General features: G+C 44.3%; 1 long non-coding RNA gene across 2 annotated transcripts in view; it reads right to left on the reverse strand.

Annotated features, from left to right (window-relative positions):
• Nucleotides 1–25,170, reverse strand: part of LOC140698294 (uncharacterized) — a 189,836-nt gene that overhangs the window by 157,261 nt on the left and 7,405 nt on the right. Inside the window, exon 2 of one of the 2 annotated variants that reach the window (XR_012075999.1) lies at nucleotides 12,178–12,251. The exons of the other annotated variant lie outside the window; for it this stretch is intronic. This is a non-coding gene — a long non-coding RNA (uncharacterized lncRNA). The remainder of the gene's footprint in view (nucleotides 1–12,177; nucleotides 12,252–25,170) is intronic. 2 annotated transcript variants of the gene reach the window in all.

Genomic DNA, 25,170 nt, shown 5'->3' on the forward strand with positions numbered 1-25,170 from the left:
CACCAAGGATGAGTCAAACTGGAACTAACGGTGACAAATGTGTGAAGACACATATCCAGCCACTGTCGGAAACACTGTCCCAGGTCATCTGTGGGAGAAGCCTGTCTGCCTGAGGAAAATGAAGGAGACCCACATGACAGAGGAAGTGAGCCACAGTGACCCTCACTCCCAGGTTCCCACCAGCCACGGGGTCGGCTGCACCCTGACCTGCTCACAGCTCAGTAAGTCCCCTTTGCGCCCCACATCAGCTGGGTTGGTTTCCTGTTACCTGTAATTTAGAGCAGCCGGATTCCTTAGAAGGGGTTTCCAGTGGAAGCCCAGGTGGCCTGGAAGGTACCACGATGACAGGTGAGTGACCAGAGGAAAGCTCGTCACCGTGCCTGGGCTGTCTTTTCGTTTTCCTTTTTCTTAAACCGAAGTATAACTGACATACAGTATTACTGGTTTCAGATGAACACCACAGTGATTCAACATTGAAACACTTTACGAAATGAGTGCTCACCAGGGTCAGTCCAGGGAGCAACGGTCCCCATACGAAGTCTTGTTCCACTTAGTTTCCTTGTTCCAGCGGCGTGCTATCTCCAACCACACTGCCTTCCTTCCACACTTCACTGATCTCTTTCCCCTAAAACTCTGCAATTCTCCCTTCTCCTTACTGAGAAGATCTCTATCTGCATACTGGTCTCTTCGAAAGCATACCCCGCCCGCCCTACGAAAGGCAGTGTACCATCGTGCTACCCCTCACCTCAGAATTTGACTGTTTGCTTCATAGCACTTAATCCCAGTTTGGAATGACTTTATTTGTGTGCACTTACCCGGGTTTATCTCTCCTCCCCACTGGCCTATAAGCCCCCTAAGGACAGAGACTGTGTGTCTATCATTCCCCATTTTGTCCCTGGAATCTAGCACCTTGGGGCCGTGTGGTGACCCAGCAAGATCAGTGGAAGAGAAGAGAGAGAAGAGAAAGGGGCACGACGGACTCCCCACACCTGCATAACTTCCCCGCCGTGCCCCCAGCAGGCCTTCTGAGAAGACAGACTATCTTCAGCTGGCAATTTTGCCTCTGATGTCCGTGCTTCTTGCTCACTGAAGGCTGTGCTGCTGTCAACTCCGCGACTCTTCCCTTCATCTCCTGGCTACACCCCCAGGAACGGCCCTGCTGGGTGACCTGCCTGCTTGAAGGGCACGGAGTCTGGGCCCCCTAGTTTTAGCACAGCCCCAGGTAGGTCGCTTCCCCAGCATTACCTTGTTCCGGTTAGGACCAATGAGAAAACATGTTGAGAATTTTCAGTTACTGAACAAGTTTTGACCACCCCCACCCCTCCATTTTCAGAACTTCTTAATCTGTAAGGTCACAGGCAATGATGGATTTCTTGAGACAGAACGGTGAAGAGCCATATCTTGCTCAGAAACATGCACGTGACCAGTAACAACCTTCGACCTGGAGAGCCCCTTAGGGGCTAAGGATAGAGGATACTTTAAAGTCTCTATTCACAGAATCCTAATGGGGGAGAGAGAAGACTGTCTGTCAAAGTAACACATGTGGGAGAAATGACCATGGTTTGTTAACATTCCAGAGTTTTAGGTACCAAAGCTCTCATTTACACAAGGAGTACTATAGGGGAAAAGACAGTTGACCTTGGTATTTCTATAGCACCTGAAAGTCACATTCCCTCCTCCCTTTCCTTTCAGTGACTCACTCTCCGGAAAACCACACAGTATCACGCATCAGAAATTAGTATGTAAAGTTACCCTCACTTTGCCTGTAACTTACAGCCTTTAAACTGCCATCTCTCTAACTACACTTCTTCAAAGAACAGCGCCATCTATCTGAGCGGTAGCCATCAGACAGGATTGCCCATGGATGTCAAAAACTCTCAGAGTTCGGCCACGTGAATAAATTCTGATTACTTCTGTATTCCAGAAAGAAAACGTATTTTTTTAAGAGCACGGTCATGAGCTGTGAGTGGCATTTGATAAAAATAATACTGATTTCTCATTTTGCAGATGCCTAAAATTACTGTATTTTGCTAACAGTACCACCCCAGGCCTGCACATTCTTAGCTGTGGCCTTAACACTCTATCTCTTTGCCTAATTCCTAATCTTAAGCAACTCTCATGGCCTAATTTGCTTGGTTGATTAAAAACATGCACCGGTTTAAACTTCACATTTCAGGTTTGATCGCTGTGGGACAAACTGGCTCATAAATCTTCGCTAGGCTACTAGTAACTAGGGAGAAGTTGCTTTCTTCAGTAAACATCCCCTGCTTCTCAGTAATAGGGTGCCTGCCATCACCCAGAGGTTTTCTCTTTTTAATTGAGTGTTTGTTGAAGCATGACTCTGAGATAGGAGGCCTATTCAGGAATAGAAATTGCAGCCCAAAGTGCCCATTACTTACCTGAGACAGCGCCTGAGCCCAGCTGCGCTCTGCAGAGCCTGGACACCCCAGCAGGTGGATTCAGGCTGCTGGGCTGACCAGCGACTTTGCCGAAAACCATGGGAGCACAAGGAGATGAGGGAAGCATGGGGCTGGGTGTTCTCTCTACCTCCCGGGATAGCAGAGGGGGAAAAATAATACAGCCACTCTGTCTTTCCAGGAAAGCACTTAGCTAGGGAAAAAAAAAATCCCTCTCCCCAGAATGGAAAATTTGGCTTCTCTGCACACCAGAACGACACATCTGTGCTTTTCCAACGCATTTTTCCTCTCTAGGAGTCAGGAGTCTGTTTTTAAACCTTCCTCTGCTCTTCGAAAGGAGAAGAGAACTAATATTTTTTGAATCTCCATTTTGAGCTCAGCATTGTAATAGCTGCTTTCAGCGTATCATTGTCTTAATTCTTCAAAACAGCAATCTGCTTGGTCCACGTGTTATGAACACTACCAGGGACACCTCTGCTCTGTCTCAGCTCCCCAGCCCTGACCTCCTGGGCCCCATTTTCCCTAACCCAGAGCTCTTCTTACACATTAACATGGACGAGGTTTTACTTCGAACTGTTCATTCTTCCAGGAATGACAGGTGTCGGATTAAACTGAAAAACCCTCCAACTTTACATTCACTGCTTTCACCTCCAATCAGTACCCTCGTCCTGGGGCTTCTCTGCGGGGAGACTCCTCGTCACCGCCCTCCTCCGCAATGCGGGGATGCTCCTCCGGCCCTGCGGAGCTCACACCACTTCGCACATACACCTCTCACCCCTGATGGGAAGCAGCGTAGTGTCTTCAAACGTGATTCATTTGAATTCTAGCGGAAACATCTGATGCACATCTGGGTGGTCCCCTGCCCTGAGCTGAACCTTGCCGTGCTACAGAAATGAGTTACTACTGATTCCTGGAATAGTCTCGGCTTCTCCCACGGCCGGGGTCATTTAAAGTGACCTCTCTGGGGTATCCAGCATGTCGTGAGCCCGTTGACTCCAGACAAAATGGTGCCAACACCACAAACATCTGGCCCTCAGAAATGCCGAAGATCGTTCCTCCCTCTGTTCTCCAACACAGCCGAACCTTGCTTTGATCCGTGTCCCCACTGCCCTGTTCCTTTGCCAACCCCTTCTCTGTCTCCTATACACTGTTCAGAACACACAGTGCCCTGTCCACGGGAGAACCACAGGCCCAAGAAGGAAACGTGTCTGGGGACACCTTGATCACAGGTTATTTGTCTATCAGAAGCGGACCCCAACTCTAAGCTCCATTGAAAAGGAGGCTTATTATTAATATAATTAAAACACTAGTAAAGAAACCAATTTCAGGCAGTGACGCCAGGAACTAGCGCCACACACCCGCTCATCTCCACTTCAACCCGAATCCATGCCCCGTTCTCCTCTCTGCTAATCAGCTTCCTCTGCTTGCTGGTTTACTCTGCTTACATAGTTCTGACAGCTAGCCCACGGGTTTGGCTACCTGGAAACATGACCTTAATTCTACAGGCCTTAAAGCCTCAACACTTCACTGTCCAAACTATGTATATAGAGAAGTAATCTGCTTGGTTCGGCTTAGGTCAGGTGATCACCCCTGGTCCAATCAGCTGTGACTGGTGTGTTCCACTGTGAGCCTGGCTGCCCAGATCTACTTCTGCAACAACTACTAAGGGTGGAAGGAGGCATCTTCAAACAGAGGAAGTAGGCAAACTAATTGTGTCTAGGACAGGGGAACTCTCAGTAGCTCAGTATTCCCAAAACTTAAAGAACAGCGGGACAATGGTTCAAATGAAGTCTGGTTTTTGTTGGATGATGAGTATTCCCAGACATGGCTCTATAAATTGTTGTCTGGTGTTAAACCATTCTAAAATATTTGTATAGACTTTAAGCCTTTTTAAAATTAGATTTTACTAGTCTTTTATTCCCCCCTTATTTAAAAACATTATCCACTGATGGGTGTCTCAGCTGGGGGAAAAGCAAGAAATATTCCAATCAGGAATTTCCCAATGACTCTAGCAGGACCTCTCTCCGTACTCAAGACAGTCACTTTTGTCAGTATTCTCTATGCCAAATATCTAACAATTTCTACTTATCCATACATGGTGTGTGGCATTGGTTTATACAGTGTGTATTTAATGTCCAAACTAGATTGCAAGCTTTTAAACATCAAAACCTGCTGTTTTTACCTTCTTGCTTCTGTAACAACTGGACTGTCATATTAGATATGTAAATACTCGACAAGATTGATTCTTTGGGCAACTATTACGATGGACTTCAATATTTTATTACAATTCAATAAATAACCTCCTATGGCATGTATTAGCCACTACTCTTCCAGTCACAAACTGCAGAAGCCAACCCAAACTAGCTTAGGCAACAAATGGGAATTTATTGGAAAGATGTTAGAGAATGTCACACCTAAATTATGGAGAAGGCAGAGATATAAGATGGGCAAAAGGCCAAGAGAACTCAGAGACTCAAAAAGTCTCTCTTCCCGCTTCTCTCCCTTTTCCCCTCTCCCTCCCTGACTCCCTTTGACTTTCTCTGTCTTTGTTTTCTCTCACCTATGCTCCTGATTGTTCTGAGTTTGACATCTTGTATCTTCCACTGCTGGAGAAGACCTGACTATCTTGGTTTGAGTTTTAAAAGCCAGGGATAAGATACAAGTTGGTTCAGTTTGAATCAGGTGGCCACCCTTGAATCAACAGTGGAGATGGGAATGCAGATGACCTGTGGGCTTTAAGAACATGGCTTTGCCTACATGGAGGGGAAAAGCAGGTCCCAAAATAAAAGTTGTTTAAGTTAGGGTACTACTAATTACTGGAAACTGATAAGCCCCTAAACCTCTGTGGTTTAACTCAGTAAAGGTTTATTTCTCACTCATAACATAGCTCTGGTCAGGTAACAACGGGGTGCCCAGGATGAAGAGGAAACAGGCTTTGGTGGACAGACACAGTGTCCATCACAAAAGGCATTCTGTCCCCAGGGAAGGGGATAGAGGAAGGGGTGCTCTTGGCCTCCCAAACAGCAGGTGTTCATTAGCCTGGGCATAATACGTCAGTCCGTAACACAACCACCAAGGAACAACTACCATGAAAACAATCTAAAACAGGCCAAAAAGCTACAGATGCACAACCAAGTTAAATATGAAATTACAAAAAAAAAGGAAATAGGAAAAATGAGGGTTTTAAGAAAATATTTCATACATTCAGATGGACCATCCTGAGGAATACTGTTTCACAATCTTACGGTCTTAAAAAGTATCAGGTTTTTGTTTCCTCCTCCACTCCCCCCAAAAATGATAAAATCATTTCATTTGTACACATATCCCCTCCAGAGAGCTTTACTAGTGCCAGAGATTGCAGTGTGCTAACAGAGCAGAAGCTGGAACCAAGACCTTTCCCTGCTCCAGTTCCTTGATCCGAGGCTTAACTACGGTTCCTCACAGGATCTTCACTTGCCACAGAGACTGCAGCTGGTTCTTTCCCCTTCCCAGCCCCGACCTCATCATTTCAATTAAGCAGCCTCCTGGAACAAAGCACATCACAATCTCTGTCATCCTCTCATAGTTACCTCCAGGCCAGGGAGCTCCCTCTGACTCTCACCTGCGGGATTCTATGATGCCTCTGCTCCCCTTCCTCCTCCTCCTCCTCCCCTTCTCTTCCTCCAGATGGAAGGTCAACCTGCTCTACCATCTCCCTGCGTTACTGGTGATAATCTGCTCCCTGCTCCATCCAGGCAGGTGCCTCCGGCTGCCTTTACCCTGTTTTTCTCTTATACTCTGTACCAAAGTAATTGTTGGGCCAGTCCTTGGGGAGGGAGGTGAGTGAAAAGGGCAATCACAGAGGAAGCAAAAAACTGCAAGACAGAAAGAAAATCTACCTACATACAATGACAGCTCCTAGGAACTTTTCAGACTGGTGAATGGGTACAAACATTTGTAGTTTAAGGAGAATCCCAGGTCACACCTTTAGGTCACAGAAGCATCTTCAATCACTGAAATGAGTCCTAGTTCATCAACAGGGCTCTTAGAACGGGAGCCCAGCTTGAAAGAGGATACAGCAAGCAGCGTTCCTCCTAGAATCCTCTACATCCCTACAACACCTTTCTAAAAATACCTGCCAGGTCCACTTGCCTGTCCCTGACTGGGAACACTGAAGCATGGCAAAAGGCGGCGCGAACCGCCCTCCACATGTCAGAGCAGCAGAGAGAGGGCAGGGAATAAAACTCAGGACTTCACCCCTGGTGCCTACCTTAGCTGCAGCCATTCTGCTGCACAGGTTTTTCATAGTGCACCTCAGGGGGCTGAATCATTGCTAGGTTTTGCTTTTTTAGGTGGAGAACACTAGTAAAATGCAAGAAGTTAAAGCATTATTGGTATAACAAATAGAGAATGTTCTGTTCCAGTTGAAAGAGCTCCAATATTTCATCCCAAAGCCATCTTCCGGGCAAACCGAGGTGCAAGAAGCCAGACACACGCTGAGCAAGACTTAGCAGGTGCACCTCCAGGCTGTGCATAGAGCTTGTGTTGTGCTGATTTCACACCTCCTCTGTAACCTCAGGTCTGCTGGCCAAATACGTGCAGTGACTCACGCGAGCAGACTTCCAGGGCAATGTGGTCAACAGAGCACAACGTTTTTACTGTACATTCGTTTCTCTTTCCAGATGCTTGTATTTGCGAGACATGATCCCTAATCATAGTCAGCTTTCTCCTCTAAACTCAAAGTATGCAAAAACAGTTTCCAGGGTATTTTTTCCAATAGGAAAAAAGACTGAAAGAAAAAAGTGCCCAGATATTAATAACGATTCCTAGATGAAGGTACTATCACGTGCAATTTTTTTTCTACTTCTGTTTTCTATTCTTTCTGAAATCTCTGCCATGAGTTTAGATTACTTTTTTTAATCAGAAGTGAAAAATAAAGTTCAAACCTAGACAGGAGATGTACAGTTCTGTGTGTGTCCTTGTCACCTCCAGACGGCAGGTCAAAGCCCTGGAGCGGCAAGTGGGAAGCAGTGCCCTGAGGCTGCAACAGAGGCAGTGCGGTGAAGCGGTCTGCCTGACACCCACCTGGATTCATGCCCCGGAACAGTTCCTCCCTGGTTGTCTGACCTTGGTTTGCTTGTTTCACATCTCAGCACTTCAGGTTTCTCCTTTCTCATCTTGAGATTGGGACACATAATCACAATATCTACTCACAGAGTTGAATGAGTTGTAAGGACAGGTGAAATTTTAAAAATTGAAATCAATGTCTGGTATAATAAACTCAAGGTACTGTATAAGCCAAGATCCAGTCATAAAGAAGAAACTACTCTAGGTATGTCAATTAAAAGGCATTTAATACAGGAAATTGATTACATGGAAGGGAGAGATGAGGAGGCAGAGAAGGACAGAGAGGCATCTTGGAGGTAAGCAACAACGGGAAGCTGCTCTCACCCCCAACGTGAAGGGAAGAGGCAGGGCTGACCTGGCAAAGACGGAACCACCATGGGTGTGCTGAGTGGGAACCCGGGCCACGGAGGAGACCCGTCACCGGAGAAGCTGCCCAAAGCAGAAAGGAGGGGAGTGACACTGGCTTCTCCCGCGTCCTGCCCTCCAGTCTTCTACTGGTGTCTCCCACTGGTCACATCTCTGTTCGAGCTAAAAGGCACAGAAGGAACCTGGGAAAAGCGGTTTCCTCTGACACAGGACAGGGTTCGGAAGGCCAGGGAAGGAAGTTGAGACTAAATGGGCAAATGACTGCCATAGCCATTATTCAAATTTTCCAAGAAATAGTTCTTTAAAAGAACTTCATATTTGCTTAAAACCACACTAGGTGGTATTCCATACTGTCACTTTTTATTCGCTTCCTCCTAAGCAAATTTTGGGAATACACGAACCCAAGGATCAGATGCAGTGACCATTCCGAAGGAATGTCGTATTCCATCCCCACACCAAGACTCAAGGCCTTCACTCCCCTGAAGTGCTGTGAAGTACACTGACTCCCTCCTGGAAGGGTGTTCATAACAAGTTTCTAATTTCTTCAATGTGGCCTTCAAGGCACGCATAACACAGACATTCTTACGCAGATTAAGACTTCCTATACTTCAGTTTCTGTATCTGTGTAATGGAATGCTATTACCTACCATACCCTGAAGCTCAAATTTTGCTGAAGTACATTATAAACTGTGAAGCACTCTGCACAAATGACTCGTCATTACCTTTTGATTACTGTGCTTTTTTTTTTTTTTTGCTACTTTATGCCATCCCTCTAACCTAGGACAACTTGGTCATTTTGACATGTTAAGATATTATGAACATGTGTCAAAAAAAGCAGTCACCAAATAGAATAGCTTCTGCTAAATTTCTACACGGCCCTAAACCAAATCAGCCTTAAGGGATGCTGACATAGAAAATGAACTTAGTCACATATCAGAGTTCTCCGCCAGGCCTGACCTCACAAATGCAGTTATACTGGGGGTCATGTTCTAAAATATGACAAGTGATGCATCTGAAAGCATGTTTTGTTAGTTGTAAGCACACTTTGAAACAGAATCACAAACACTGCCCCTTTATGGAAGGTCTGCTGTATGGCAGGCACAGTATAAGACATCATCTCATTTTACCCTCACAGCATCCCGCAAGATGAGTATTATTGTCCCCATTTTACTGATGGGGCAGCCGACGTTCAGAGATTCAAAGCATCTCTCTCGAAGCTATGCAGCCAAGTAAGCAGCAGAGCTGAAAGCCGGAGCAGCAGTAAAGCACAGACTCTCTTCCCGCTCACGACACTGTAGAACGTGCGTGTCTTCAGGGATCTTCACTTTCCCTTCATCTTCCTCTAGCCACTCCAAACATCACTGTACCCCTGGCGGCTCCACTCCCCAGCAAGTGGCCCACACCCAGAAAGAGCTCCAAGTGGGCTCCCCTGTCTACAGCAAACACGATGGCATGACAACACACCCTTCAGATCTCTGCTGACAAGGTGCACACTTGGGTGACCAGCCCAGTGGCCACTCCCTGAAATTCATCACCTCATTCACACAGAGGCCACACTCCCCACTACCTGTTCCCATACAATGACAGACCATGGCAGCAACACTAAGACAGGGCCATTCCTGGAAAACAGGGGACTGTCAAGGGACCCTGGCTCCTTATCAAACCAAAACTCTGCCAGGCAACTTTCCTCCTTCTTTCTCATTCACTGGGGTCAGCCTTGCACGGTGACCTGACGGCTCTCCCAGCTCCCTTCCTGTGCTTTCTCATAGGCGGTTCTCCTGATAAATCTCCAGTCTGTCTAATCCAGCCTGGCATATGCTTCCCATAGGACCAACCCCTACCGAGCTCTCGTTCTTTCCCTGACCTAACACCGCCCGAGTCCACGCAGCAGATCTCAGGGCTCCAGTGCCCAACTTCAGCATCAGCACACCTGGCCGACCAACCTCTCTCACACCCCCTACCACCAGGCTCAGACTGGGGATGGGACTAAATCCTTCCCCATTTCTAACACCTCTCACTGCAAGCATCAATTCGATGCCACTGTACTACTTGGAAGGCCCTTCATCAGGGAAGAAAAAGAAAGTTATAAATCTACTGCCTCTGAGGTGTAAATATTAACAGCTTAATATGCTATCTCTCCAGGCAGTCTGCATTTTAAAGAGACCAAATCGAGAGGGCAATCACTTAACCCAAAGAAATGAATAAATCTACAGATATTTCTTGAGTACCCAAGTCAGAGAGTTCAAGAGAAGCTGGATTCAGACTGAAAGAGCACAGCTCCTGGGAGGGATTTAAGCAGCGCTGCCCCTTGGCTGGGAGATCTTATTCTCATCAGAGCAACTCTCCCTGCTCCTCAACACTTTGAAGGCAATTCTGGATAAAACCCTCTCTCCCTAAACACTACATTCATTGTAAAAGGGTGACCAGACACATTCTTGTTCATGCGGAGACAGAGGGGTTTCCGTTCAGCCTGAGGCCACCCAAACGCCAGCAGGTGTGGGGCAGGCTCTGGATGATTCTCTACCCTCGTCAGCATCCCGCCTTCAAGTCACAGCCTTTTGGGTACAACCAGCCGGAGAGCTCTCCTGTGGAATGTTCTGTCACAGAGGGTGCTCCAGCCTGGGTCTTACAAAGCACTGGTCAAGCCCTTCCCTGAGCCCCTTGGGCAAGTTCTTCCTTTGCATGGGTTTGCTTCCCTGTACATAAGAAAATAAGCAATAGCATGTTGGAGATACTTCTTTATCTTCCTAAAAACTGAAGGGGAAGAATAAGTTAGTACCTTCAGAATACTTTAAGATGTATGACACAGTAAATAATTTCCTGTTGTTGGCTGGAAGGTGTCCAGGGTGTTCAAATATTAAAACAAAATAAAAACATCAAGGCACTTAATAGAGTGAGTGATTATGGAGTCATTCAAATGAATGCACTCAGTGTGTAGCCTCTAAATCAAGCACATTATGTGCATGCAGATCTTTTTCACTCCAAAAAAAAAAAAAATACCTCCCACATGCATATACATGCACACACACACAAAAGTAACAAGAAAATTAACCGTGTAACGCGAAGTTAATGCATCATTACTTTTCCGCATTTTAAACACCAAAGCCTAGAAATGTGCAGTTGCTGTAAATCGAGGTCTTTGTTCCACCCAGCTCGCACAGGCTGGCAGACAGCGGCCCCCAGGCTACTGTTCTGCAGATGTGCTCCCACTCTGGTCATCAATTTACCATGCGACACTAACAAAGGCATTTTCCCAACGTGTGACTCCATTTTCCATCTATAAAAGCAAAACAATGCATTCAAATAATTTCAAGTTCCCCAGTAGCTTCGCAGGAAGGTTGTTTATATTTATGAGGTAGCTCAAAACTCTTCCTTGCCCTCAGAACAAAAACCCCGCGGTTCACCAAAGACATTCCAAAACCACGGAAAGGGATGCCACGCCCCCTGAAATAACTCACTCGCCAGCAGACTGCCGAAGAACTGGCTGAACATTGATTCAGTTATTGGTTGACTAGAAAATGGCATCCCAACCAAGAAAGAAGGGACTAAGCGAAGAAGCAGCTGAGCCTGGTGATCGCGCCCTCCCAGCGACGGGGTCCGGGGCTGCTCACAAAGGTCCTCAACAGTTTTAAGGAGACTGATTCAAAGGTGAAGGGGCTGCTTTACTTACAACAGCCAAGATCTGGAAGCAACTCACGTGTCCATTGAAAGATGAATGGATAAAGATGTGGTGTGTATATATACTCAGCCACCAGAAGAATAAAACCTTGCCATTTGTGACAACACAGATAGACCTAGAGGGTAGTATGCTATGTGAAGTAAGTCAGACGGAGAAAGATAAACACTGTATGATTTCACTTACACGTGGAATCTAAAAAACAAAACAAATGGACAAACGTAACAAAACAGAAACAGACTCACAGGCACAGAGAACAAACAGGTGGTTGCCGAAAGGGAGGGAGGTGGGGGGATGAAAAGAAAAAAATTCTAATTCTATGAGGTAATGACTGCTAATGAGCTTGACTGTGGTGGTCACTTAACAATGTATATTTATATGAAACCATCATACTATATACCTTAAATACATAAAATTTTGTCAATTATACCTCAATAAAACTTTTCCACTTTTTAAATTTTAATATAAATTTTTAAACTTGGGGGAAAAAAGCTAAGGGGCTGCACCTTCTCTCCCCCTTACTCATCACCTCCTCTTGGGAGTCTTCCCTAATCACACCTGCCCCTTACCCAGTCCCCCCATTAGACGCCTCTCTCTCTGCCCCAGCAATACCTTTCACATTGTGCTGTATATACTGTTCCACTTGTATGTCTTCCTGTAAATGATGAGTTCCTTAAGGGCAGAGGCTGTAAAGAAGGAAAAATAATTTTTCGTCTGCCCTTTTGAGTCCTCGACTGAGATCCCTCCAATAAAAAAACAGATGAGAAATGAAGACAAACAGAAGTTTATTAACACGCACACCCTATGTAAACATGGGAGATACCCAGGGAGGAATGAGTAACTCAAAGCGGCGGCTTAGGATGCAGGCGTGAACGCCATCTTCACAGGGAAGGGGAGGCGGGACATAGGCAGCGTAAGGGGGAGTAAGTAATTTCTAGGCAAGAGAAATGGGCCCTCGGAAGAATCACCGAGAGGTACGACAGTTGTGACAAAGGCTGTCTGGGTGTGGTGTCACCCTCTGGCCTCCTCTCCTGTGACAGGAGCCAACCCTCCCTGGTTGACGAGTCTCCTAGGGAAGGGCTGATGGCGCTTGCACTCCTTTTGGAGGATCCGGCGCTAAGCAGGTAAGGGAGGCTCCGAGAAGCCTCTTCCTGCATTTGCTGCTCGTCAGGTGCTTGCAGCTCAGCATCACCAATATGCCAGGCAGGTTTCAGGTGGTGCAGTTTAGGATGACAGAACCTTCAGAGTCATGCTTTCTAACCCAGCACAATTCCTGGCACACAGCAGTGCTCAATACACTGCTACTGAATAACTGAATGAATGAGATTACAAACAAGAATTAAATACAGTTGTGCCCTTAAACAGCCAAAAATCCATGAAGGTGGAGAAGCCTAGAAACCAAGGATTTAAGAAAAGTAGAATATAAAAAGCTGAAACCAAAACTCCATAGGAATTTAAATGAAGAAATCATCACAGAAATGAAGGGGGAAAAGACAAGGCTTAAAACAGGATCTTAAACAAGGAACGACATCCCAGTGGTGACAGGACCTCTGCGGTCCTCATAAAGAGCCCACGAGGCCCCTCCCACCTCTTCTCCTACCAAATCCTTCACTCACTCCACACCAGCCACACCAACCTCTGCTTTCTTCTCAAACTCACCAGCAAGTCTCTACCTCATGGCATTTGCACATGCCATTTCCTCTGCCTAGAATGTTCTTTGCCCAGGTAGTCACATGATGGACTCCCTCACTTCCATCACATCTTTGCTTACATGTCACCTGCCCCATTCTAAATTGCAACCCACCAACATCCCACCACTGCTGCCAATCCTCTCACCCCTCTTTTTTTTTTTCAGCAATAAAGCTCATCAAACATATGTTAAAGCAACTTTTCAAACTAATCAATTGTAAGCCAGGGTCCAAATTTTATTTCAAAGTTGACACAAGGGAAAAGGCTCCTAAGAAGGCCAAATCCAAGATTTCTCTCTTGTTAGCAGCAGGGAAAGTGGTTAGATAATAATGTTAGACTAGATACGATAAAGGATGTCTGGTTAAAAGCTATTAGGGCTGTCACGAGACAAATGATTAGCTGGGCAAAAAAATCTAACTTTCCAAAAGAGAAATCTTAAGAATCTTAATTTCCTTCAAGTTCAGTGACATAACCAATGTATTTGACACTCAGAGCAGATCATTTTCTCTCTCTCTTCTCCTTACAACAGAAGTAGTTTTAGAAAGAATCATGGAAATTAATAATAATAATGGCCAGAGAAGAATTAGAAATGTAAACATTTTCTTTTTTTTAATTGAAGTATAGTATAGTTTACAATCTTGTGTCAATTTCTGATGTACAAAATAATGTTTCAGACATACATTTTTTTTACATTCTTTTTCATTATAGGTTACTACAAGATACTAATTATAGCTCTCAGTAGAAACTTGTGGTTTATCCATTTTATATACAGTATCTATAGTATATAGTATTGTATAGTTGGTATCTGCAAATCTCGAACTCCTAATTTATCCCTTCTCACCTGCTTCCCCCCCCGGTAACCGTAAGTTTGTTTTCTACGTCTGTGAGTCTGTTTCTGTTTTGTAAGTAAGTTTATTTGTGGTTTTTTTTAAGACTCCACATATAAGTGATATCATATGGTATTTTTCTTTCTCTTTTTGGCTTACTTCACTTAGAATGATGATCTCTTGGTCCATCTGTGTTGCTGTAAATGGCATTACTCTGTTCTTCTTTATGGTTGAGTAGTATTCCATTACATATATATATGTGCATGAATATATATATATATAAAAAACAACTTCTTTATCCAGTCATCTGTTGATGGACATTTAGGTTGTTTCCACGTCTTGGCTATTGTAAATAGTGCTATGGGGTGCATGTATCGTTTTGAATTAGTTTCCTCTGGATATATGCCCAGGAGTGGGTCTGCTGGATCATAAGGTAGGTCTATTTTTAGTTTTTTGAGGAATCTCCATACTGTTTTTCCATAATGTCTGCACCAAACTACATTCCCACCAGCAGTGTAGGAGGGTTCCTTTTTCTCCACACCATCTCCAGCATTTAACATTTTCTTTAATTGATCTTCATATATATAAGCATGCCAGTAATAGAATTTAACAATATATAAAAATAAACATTATATTATGAAAAAGGAATAAAAGCAACGGGTTAATCATTTTCATCAAATTTATGTATTTTGGGGGAAAAAAAGAAAAACTTAAACCTATATAACTTTTGCCTCAGAAATGAATAAATGGCAGTTTAATGACAATTAAAGAAGAATTTTCTAAAAGCAAATTTCTATTTTAAAGATATTGTTCAAATATAGTAAAATGTCTCATGTAGAAACCAAAATTTTCACTTACCAAACAAAAATATGACACTCCACTATTCACACTGTTTCACTGTTTTAAATTGCAAACACAAATGCAATCTCCAAGTGGTCATTTGGAATGACAGACCTAACACAACCTATCTCCTATGCCTTTTCTCTACGGTCACTCTGCTATCACTGTGTCAAACCTACTGTTTAAGCACTAGCACATATACTAAGCTAGGGGCAGGGGACATGTACTGTCCCTGAAGCACATTCTAGTAATTCTGAATTTCCTGGGTGGCAGAAGGGGGTGGACAGGGGAGGACACTTTATAATCTGAGTTAATTTTCATGTAGAATATAATGTTTATTAAAGAAGAGGTAATAAAATGAGCTAATTGAAGCTTACCTATCTATTAAGCTCAACAGTAACCATAGTAACTGTTTAGACTTAAACCAAAAAAAGGTTTTTCCAGGGAAGAATATTCTATCACTGACATAGTTTGAAAGCACCAGTCCATGGTGATAACCACAAGCAGACCAGCGTTTTGTCGCTTTATGACTGTCCTGTAACTCTCTCTCGGCAGGGAATGCCCTCACCGCTCACAGCAAGTTGGACCCATGGCCTTGCCTTTGCTAAGCTCTCATCTAACAGAGAATTCTTGAAGCATTCTGCCAGAAATCTTAAAATCTGGGTTTGGGGTCATTCTCTTTCTCACATAACAGATAATTGACTTAGCTATTTTACTGATCATTCATCTCCTCTGTAAGAGCAGGGACACATATCCGTTTTACTCACTGCTGCGTCCCAGGCCTGGAGAACTGCGTCCAGCCCACAGGCAGTGCTCAACGATCACTGGATTGAGCAAAAAATCTCCACTAATTCTCAGCTATTATCACTTCATGGATAGATTCTCCTTTGTGCTGAATTAACTACAGTTCTCTCCAAAGAGCTACGCCAAGGACGCAGCAAACCGCTTCTACAGTTTTCCAAGTTTCAGAGTTGAGAATTCCTGTCCCCAGTCACAGAGTCCCATGTCCTTTCCCAGGGCCATAGGGCTGTATCAGCTGATTCTCCACGTTTGTGCCGGAGACACTGTTTCTGGGGGATAGTAATACTTGTTCTGCGAGAGGAGGCAGGGGAAAGAGACCCTTTGATTAAATTATTTTAGGAGATTTGTATTAAACAAAATTAAGGGAGGAATATTTTGCTCTTTTTTTTTCACTGCAACATTTTTCAGGGCCTATATTATACTTTCATTGTGACTCTCCAGTACTATATAATATGCAGAACTTCCAGAACTTATTTGATTATAATTATGAGAATTTCTGAGAAATTCTGTACTGCAGTGAAGTGGTCTCCTGACTTCCAAGCACTGTGGACTCTTACTATGAACATGGATATGCTAAAAAGCCTCATAGGACAGTTGTAAGAACTAAAAAAAAAAAAAAAAAACCACAGGCAGCACATTGAAGAGTACCTGACACATGGTCAACACTCAGTAAATGTTGGCTGTTGTCCATGTAACTTTGTATGTGGTCACCTTAATCTGAAGAACTCACAGTAATTTTCTCATCTCATTTTATAAATGGACAAATCAAGGAAGAGAGAAAAATACAGTTTTAAAACCCCTAAATTTGTTGTAAGATAAGTGTAAGAAATAGTAACCCAATGAAGCAGTGAAAATACTGTTTTCCCACGAATTTACCATGATAACTTATAGTGTATTTATCACTCTTGTGCTCCCATCAACCTAAGGAAATGTCCTAAAATGTCAGAATAAACAGGGTCCATCTTCTCTGGAGCATCAGTTTTGCTCCAAGATTTTGGGATCAAAAAATGAAGTAATTTAACTTGTAAGTAAATGTAAAAAAAAAAAAATATATATATATATATATATATATATATATATATACACACACACATATATATATATGGAAATATTTCAGAATAAAATGCACACTTTTGTGAAATCTAAAGAAAAACGTGAACATTCAAAATACTTCCTGCCTGCAGGAGGCAGCCTGGAGCAAGCCCCAGAGTTCATGAGCCCTGTTTCCCCCCCCTCTGGCATGAGGGGCACTCTGACAGAAGCTCTAAGAGGCCCTGGCCAGGACTGAGCCCTATGCACAAAGCAAGGAGAAAAGAACATGTGCTATCAAATATGATTCATGATTCAAATATATTTTAATATCTTATTCTTTTCACACTCTGGGAAACCATCTGATAATGTGATTGTTTTGCAAAAGAGTAAAACTCTTCAGATAATATAAAGATTTTATAGCTACTGCACAGATTTAATAAGCAAAAGACTTGCTAGCATGAACTAGGTTCAACCTAAACCACTGTACAATTTAATTCAACACAATATTCCTCTGTTTAAAGTGCATGTAATTGCCAATTTATATAGTCACCAAGACCAAAGGTTTGCTAAATAGAGTTCTGCAGACAGACATGGTATGGAAAGCTTTACCCTCAGGTACCATACACCAAGAATGAATGAAACTAATCACTAATCAATCATGTATCTAATCCATTCCAAGGGCTTCTTTCAACTGTGCAATTATCCAACAAGTAAAATCAAACCCACCTATGTCAGTATTTCTCTAGATCTTATCACCATAAAGTTTTTAAAAAATCCTTACAAACTCAAGAGAACGTGTAAAATGAAACTGACATTATCTGAAACAGTATGAGATCCTTATTTCCTCCTCCTTTATACAGATTCCCTTTATGAAGAGTTATTCTTAAGTAGAACTGGTTTTTCTGAAACCTTCCCCAAGTGCTCTCTTCTACTTAAAGAAGTCCGTATCTAATGGGTGAACAACACGTAGCACTGCTTTGTGGGTGTGTGTTTCCATTACAGGCATTATACTGTAAACACATATTCTGCAACTTTCTTTTTCCCAACATGAGATGTTTGAGACGCATGTTGCTACTATAGACAGATCTATTTCCACGGACTGGAAGAAAACACTCAAGGTTCACAACAGAGGTTGTATCTGGGGAGCTGGGACAGGGACTAAGACAGGGCATGGCAGACAAAAGGCATGTGAACTTTGTTTGCACTGTTTTACTTACTGTATTAAGTACTGAAGTAAATCTGACAAAATGGCCACAACTGTTAGTTGTGGATGGTGGTTTCCTTGTGCTTTTCTGAAATTTTTATTTTCTCAAATTTAAGTAAATTTATTAAAGGTTTAAAAATATATTCTTATTTTCTTACCTAAGTGAACAAAGACAAAGTTTCCTCTTTTCTTGAGAAAATCTGGGTTCACAAGAGGGCAAAGCCCTTGACTTTGCTCCCTCCTCCCCTCCTTTCCTTCAGTTGACTTTTTTTAAGAATCTGCTCTACAGCAGGCGCTGTCCTAGGTGCTGGCGATACAGTAGTGAAAAGACGAGACTCCATCCTCAGAGTTTACACTCCTGAATGAGGAGGTTGACAATAAACAAATTAAACAAGTGATTACCTAGTATTTTACAAGGTGACAAACAGTACAGAAAGTAACAGAGACAAAGCACGGGGGTGGGGGTGGCCAAGATGTCACTGCAAAAGTAACACCCGAGAGGCTGAAGAAAGAAAAGGTATGAGCCATGTGACTATCTAGGAATAAAAACATTCCAGGCAGCAAGAAAAGCCAAGTGCAGCCCCTGAGGTAGGAGTGTGCACAGCATGCTCAAAAAAACAGCAAGGAGGCCAGAACGGCTGGAGTGGAGTAAGCAAGGGGTGTGTAGCAGGAAATGACATCAGATGCCTAATATGAGGGGTGGGGGACGGTGGCCAGAGGGAAGCCCAACTGCACAGGAAACCGTGCTCTAACCCCCATGTCAGTGCTACACGAAGCCAGCAGACCAGCAGAAGCGGCAGCGCCTGGGAGCTTGTCAAAAATACACATTCTTAGATGTCACCCCACACCTACTAAATCAGAATGTCTGGCAGCATCTGAAGTCTCACTGTGATTCTTATTCATGCTACACTTTGAGAAACACTCTTTGTAATAAAAAGAAGAATCCATCAATCTTAGCCTGAAAAATCCTGAGCTGAAAATTCAATTCTGTCCCTTACAGTCTAACATTAAGCTAATTGCACAATCTGTCCAGGCCTCAGCTTTCCTCGTCTGTAAAGCAGACAAATTCATGTCTGTCTCCTTTTAGCAAGAGACTTCCTTTTGAAATGTTTTAAACCAAATTTGATGGTAAATGTTAAAGAAATGTGGTGACTGTAAATCTCTTGACAAATGTGAGTTTTTGTTACTATGGACAGGAGCCTCCAAGCCTGCCCACCCTCAGGGGTTTGCTCTCTTCTGTGGGACCCTCCAGTGCTGTTGGGTTGGTTAAGACTTGCACACAAAAGGCTTACAGTATATCTGGGCTGGTTATGTTAAACCTGGCATGGAACCTGAACACTTGAGACTGCAGCTGGTGTGATGCTGTTACAGTATATATGGTACCTGTCCTCGCTTTGGCAGGCAAGGCCCTCTCAGTCAAGCATTTCAGACTAGGATAATGAGACAACAGAGATGCTGTGGGATACTTAGCCCAGAACATCCCATCACTCTTTCTACCCCAGAGCAGTCGCTGGGTTTTATGCAAACACTTGTTTGCTGAGACTTGGTACAGGTGGTGAGAGGGGCACTGAATTTGGAGTCAAAAGAGAAGGGCTCAAGCCCCCAGGTTTACTACTTATAAGCTAGGTGACCCAGAGAGCTCACATCCCCATGCTAGCTTACCTTCCCTGTCGGTCCCCCCAGTTGGCAGGAGGTTAAGCAAGATGATGTACATGAGAGCTCTCTGTAAAAACTAAGGCAGCATACAAGAGAACAGCACTTTGCTATCATATCCAGTCCCTCAGTCGGTCAATAAACATTCAGCAAATATGTACCAAGTCCACAACGTACCTGGCTGTGTGGATGGCTCTGGGGCACAGCAATGAGTAGGACAGACCAAAATCACACCCCACGCGGCACACATAGTCTGGTATGGGAACAGAAAGAACAAAGGGCAGCACAAAGGAAAATATAATCTGTTAAGTGGTCATGAGTGCACTGGAGAAAAATAAAGAGGAGAAAGGGGATGAGGGAATATTGTGGGGAGGGGCTTCAAAGTCAGAAAGGGTGGTCTCCTCGCTTGGACAGTGAATTTGACCAAAGACCCGAAGGAGAGAATGGAGCCCACCTGGGGAGATCGTGCTCAGACCAGTACTAGACCTTGTCAGTCTTATACACCTGTGATTCAGAATACTTGCAGAATTGTCCTTGTTTGTTAGTATTTCTTTCCTCTTGCATCCCTTTTGGGGTAGTTAGCTGAGCATCATTTGTGTCATGAGTAACTCACACAAAGGCACAAACTCAAGCCATGTCAACAGCTTATTTGAGAACATTTTATTCACTGAGGTGTCTGAGACAGTGTCTGGCTGTTAAGTGAACCCCTCTTCTGTCAACCCCAGAAATGTCCCCTAAACATAAGAATGGGAGCCACACGCTCTACAGATTAGAGACAAACCCAAGTCCACCTTGTTTTCACCACTAATAGTATTGTTTCCATTCAAGCATTAGCTCTCATTTGGCTGAGCATCTATTATGGACTCAGTATTTTGCAGAAGAGGAACAAGTACTGTTTTATAAAAGAAATGACTCCAGTACTTTCACGTGGTACAGGAGGGACAGAGCATGTGTCCAGATAGATGGACTCCTAAGTGCATTTTTTGATTCAACAAAGGTGGACTCCAGAACCTAGTGTGAAATGGGAGTGTCAAATGAACATCATCAACGCAGAGAATGTTTCTGTTTCCAGAGGCAGATGTGGAGACTGGGATTTGGGGGGACCAGGAAATATGAGGATCTGAGAGGAGATGGAAGGCACTGTGGACCATCTGAGTTGAAAAAGCAAAACAGCAAATGAGAATCCCCTGGGGCAGAATGGGCAAGAAGTTTAAGAACAATGAAAACAGGTATTTCATTTTAAATGTATTTTCTATCCCATGCTGCAGCTCTCCCCCATTATCCAAGCCTTCAGTAAAAACTACCTTGCGATCTTGTCTTTAGAGAATGAAAAATGAGGAACCACATCTGCTGCTCTGGAAATAAGACGGCAAACAAGGTTCAGCAGGAACCCGACTTGAAAGTAAGGGACAACCAGGCAACTGTGAGCCCCCACCAACCACATCCCACAGAGAATACCTGGAGATGTGAGACAGGCATCGGTCTTGCCTCAATCCAAAGGTGGTCACTTTACATCCACCTTAAAGTTGAAGTAAGTCTCAGGTAACTGGGAAGGGTGGGGACCAGAACGTCTCACTGCACAACCCCAGGAGCCACTGTTCACATAAAAGTCTATGTGCAAGATGGCAGCCTTGTTGGGGACACTCAAGTTACACATACATCATCTCATTTGATCTTCACTACACTCCGGGGTAAAAGGCATTATTATCCCTGCCTGACAGATGAGAAAAGTAAGACTGAGTCATTTGTCCAAGTTATCATGAGTATAGGTGAAATCAGTATTGAGATTCAGTTCATCCCAACCACAGAAATCCACCCTAATTCCATACCTCACCCACTTCCATGAAGTAGTGAATGCAAGTGGGTCCTCCACACACAGTGCTTTGCTGCCACTTTGGAACTACACTCCTCCACCTAAAGCAAGAATCTACAGAAACTGAAAGGACACAAAAAAATCCACTAATTTTGAATCACAGCACCCCAGTTAACACAAATTTATGCAAATTTGAACACATCACATCTGAGTAACAATGGGCAAAGTTAAGAGGCAGAGTGTAGAGAGTTAATAAGTGAAGGGAAATCCTGGCATGTGAAACACCCTGCTTGCTTCTGCTTTATTTCCAAATCTAAACATCATCCCACTTTAAATACGTCATGCAGTTTCTTAAGGCAGCTCCGAAGGATCAGCGTGCTCTCCTGTTTCTCTTTCCCCTAAGAAAGCCACAAATGCAGCTCATCTTAAATGTCACCAAGGCTTTAGACTGACTGCAGCCAATCAGCTCTCAGGGCCAGAGGAGCTTGGAGAAGGTCAGTCAAGTCTCATTTCCCTGGAGCTTTTCCACTTTTCCCATTATCTTCTCTCACCAGTAACGTCCTTGAGATCTTCCATTTCGCCTCACAGTCAGTGTGGCTGGCTCTGGACACCAGGACACCAAGCCTTCTCTGCATTTCTGTTTTCTTGTTTATGTCTTCATTTTCATCCAGTCTTTAGATCCCTCTCTATGTGACTCAACCTTCAATCAGACAAACTTTGCTCTGCTTCTTTGATGCTGTGAGTCCAGTGAAAATCGAGCAGCTACAGACTGTTCTATTGTCTGTCACTCTAATTAACCAACAAAGAATTTAGGCTTGTGACAAGTTGATTCCTTAGGATAAGTGACATCGAGCCACGTTCCGGAGCACTCACGCTGATGGACTCCGTGACCCCGGTTTCAGGGAAGCTTGTCCAGACTTCAGCCATGATCTGGGAGACTTCATCCAGAAAGGCAGGAGGCACCACTAGTGATAACTAAAAAGGGGCAACCCTTTTTCCTAGTCTAGCTCAGTTATTCCCCCCAACCCCGAATAAAAGAACCAGATCTTCCAGAGACTCTGATGCCTATTTTTTGATAGGAAAAATCTGTTCTAGAGAGTTTTGTTTCCCTAGTTAATATCTGCAACATTGGGGGAAAAAAAAAGAAGTAAGTGGGAGGAAGACAAAAAGGACGTTTTTCTTTTCTTGCACACAGCTGCTGCTGACAATCTGGGTACTTCCCTGCTAGAAGAGTGCAGGCCGGGAAGCTCCTCCCACAGCACGGGGACATTTCTGCAGGGGCTCGCCCTGTCATCACGGCACGGATCTTTTCTATTTTAGCTCCAGTTGTCAGAGAAGTCATTATATCCCTTTCCTGACCGTTCTCCACTGGAGCTGCCCAGTGGAAAATACAAGAAGCACTCTGGCAGCTGAGAGAGTTCCTGTCTGCACAATTCACTAGCCCTCCATTTGTGGAGTGCAATGGTCCCGGAGCTAATCAGAACTTGTGGTGGGCAGACTTGTGAGAAACCAAACTGCTTAAGGCAAAAAGGAAGCGTATCATCGGCTCATGCCAGTGAAAAGCCTGGGTTAGCTCTGGACTGACAAGGCTGGACGCAGGTGCTCCAACTCACTCATCAGAAAGTTGCCTCTCTCCAAACCCGTCTCCCTGCCGCACGACAAGAAGGCTGCCAGCAGCTGCACGTCCATTTCCTATTGTCTCATAAAGCCTACTAGAAAGAGGGTCTCTTCCCAAAAGTCTCAAAGAAAACTGAGATTTTATACCCTTGCCCTTACCTGAGGAGGTGAAATGGCTAGACCATGGGCCCACCCAGGAGCTGACAGTGAGGTTACAGACTGAACCACATAAACTGTGAATCACGGAGAAATGTTCCCAAATGAAACCAAGTCGTTGTTACCAGAAAAAGAGCAGGTACCGGACAAAGACAATCCTCTACTGCAGGGAGATGAATGCAGGGGACAGCCAACCCACCAGCAAGCACTCGTTCACTTCCAGCTGCCCCTAGAATCTGTCAAGTGCCCACTACTCAGTGTTTTGGAGGATCTGCAGAACCAGATGGTTAAGAGGGGAAGGAATCGGTGTACATTACACAGCCGTGTTTGGAAAGAATGAACATCCCTTCCTGAGCAGCACGGCCACACACCCAGACCCAAAGCCTACGGCCTTCCCTAGAAAACCAGGCGGAGCAGCTCCTCTCCTCTCCCAGCCGCCCTCGCTCGTTCTAGAGCTATGAAGCAGGCCTTTTTCATTGCTACTTTCTTTTCCTTTCAAAGTTGTCCTCGATGATTATCTACAGCTAACATTCTTTCAAGTAAATCCCCTCTTTACTAACGGTGGATCAGCAAGGCCACAGGCAAGTCCAGCTACACCAATAACTGACCGAGTTTTAAATTCAAAACTAGAGAATAAACATCTGAAACCAGTTATATCAGAATCCAGCAGCACCAGAGTGAACACCAAAAACCAACTGATAAGCCAGATTGCTCTCTACATAAAATTGAGGGGAACAGAAAGAAACACTGGAATTTGTCCCACATGTTCTGTCTCCTTAAAGATGACGTTAGGGCCCGCGCTCAGTGGGGGATGGACCCAGTGTCCACCACTGCACTGAATAAAAAGGAATCAAAAGATACAGTTCCAATCATACTTGTTCAATGGTTATTAAGAGATCCAAAGCCTAAATTGACTTTTAAAAATAGAGTTGGCAATTATGGTGAGTATTCTAGGTACCTTGGGCAGTCAGTGAAGGAAGAGAGATTCCAGGGAACCTCCAGGTGACCCAGGAAGGTCTGTCACACAATACGGGATGGATGTCAGCATTATTAGTTATCTGATGCATTCTTTAGTTATAAACAATTGACATTCACTCTGGCTTGCTTAACCAAAAGGAGATTAACTGCAAAGCAGCTCACAGAACTGAAAGAGCTGCTAAAAAATGGATGTAGAAGGGGCAAGAATAAAGGTCACTCCAGGGATCAAGGCAGCAGCAGCAAATTGATATCCTGACGGGGCACAGCTTGGGTAAATCACCTCCAGCTGCTTTTCCATCCAGGTATTATTCGGCTCAAGGTTAGTGTCTCAAGAGAAAAAAATGATTGGCTCTGACTGGGTCATGCATCACTGCCTGGCTGGAGGGGGTGGTGTTGTGGGGGGAGGGGTGGAAGACCCTTGACTGGCTTTCCCACCAAGGCTGCACCCAGTATGGAAAAGGTAATTCTGAAATGCCATTAGAGAGCTACTAGCGAAGAAAAGTACAGTTGTGCTCAGCAGAAAAAGAGAGAGAAGGAAGGGACGGAGGGAGGAAGGAAGGAGGGAGGGATAGGAAGGGAGAGGAGGAAAGAGGAAAAGGGAGGAGAAGGGAGGAAAGAGGAAAAGGGAGAAGAAGGGAAGAGAGGGGAGCGAGGGAGGGAAAAAACGTCCTCTGCCCTATGTTGTCTGATTCCTACTCCACAACGTCTCTTTACTGTCCCCACCTCTGTAACACAGAGATAATCACAGCACCAACCCCTAAGCGCTGCAGATTAAATGAGCTAGTATCTGGCATGTAGTAAGAACACTACAAATGTTAGTTCCTTTTAAACTGTTGTTATTATGACCACCTCTATTCATTAACCATATGAAGTTCAATTCACACGTGAGCAACGCCTCCGAGGAGGAAGGGGCTTTGGGGAGGCAGGTGGAAGGGAGGCACTGTGAGCAGGAGCATGGGGGCGGGACGCACACGGCGCGTGGGGAGAATCAGGAC

Source organism: Vicugna pacos, chromosome 9, assembly GCF_048564905.1.
Source record: "Vicugna pacos chromosome 9, VicPac4, whole genome shotgun sequence".
In the NCBI taxonomy this organism is placed as follows: domain Eukaryota; kingdom Metazoa; phylum Chordata; class Mammalia; order Artiodactyla; family Camelidae; genus Vicugna; species Vicugna pacos.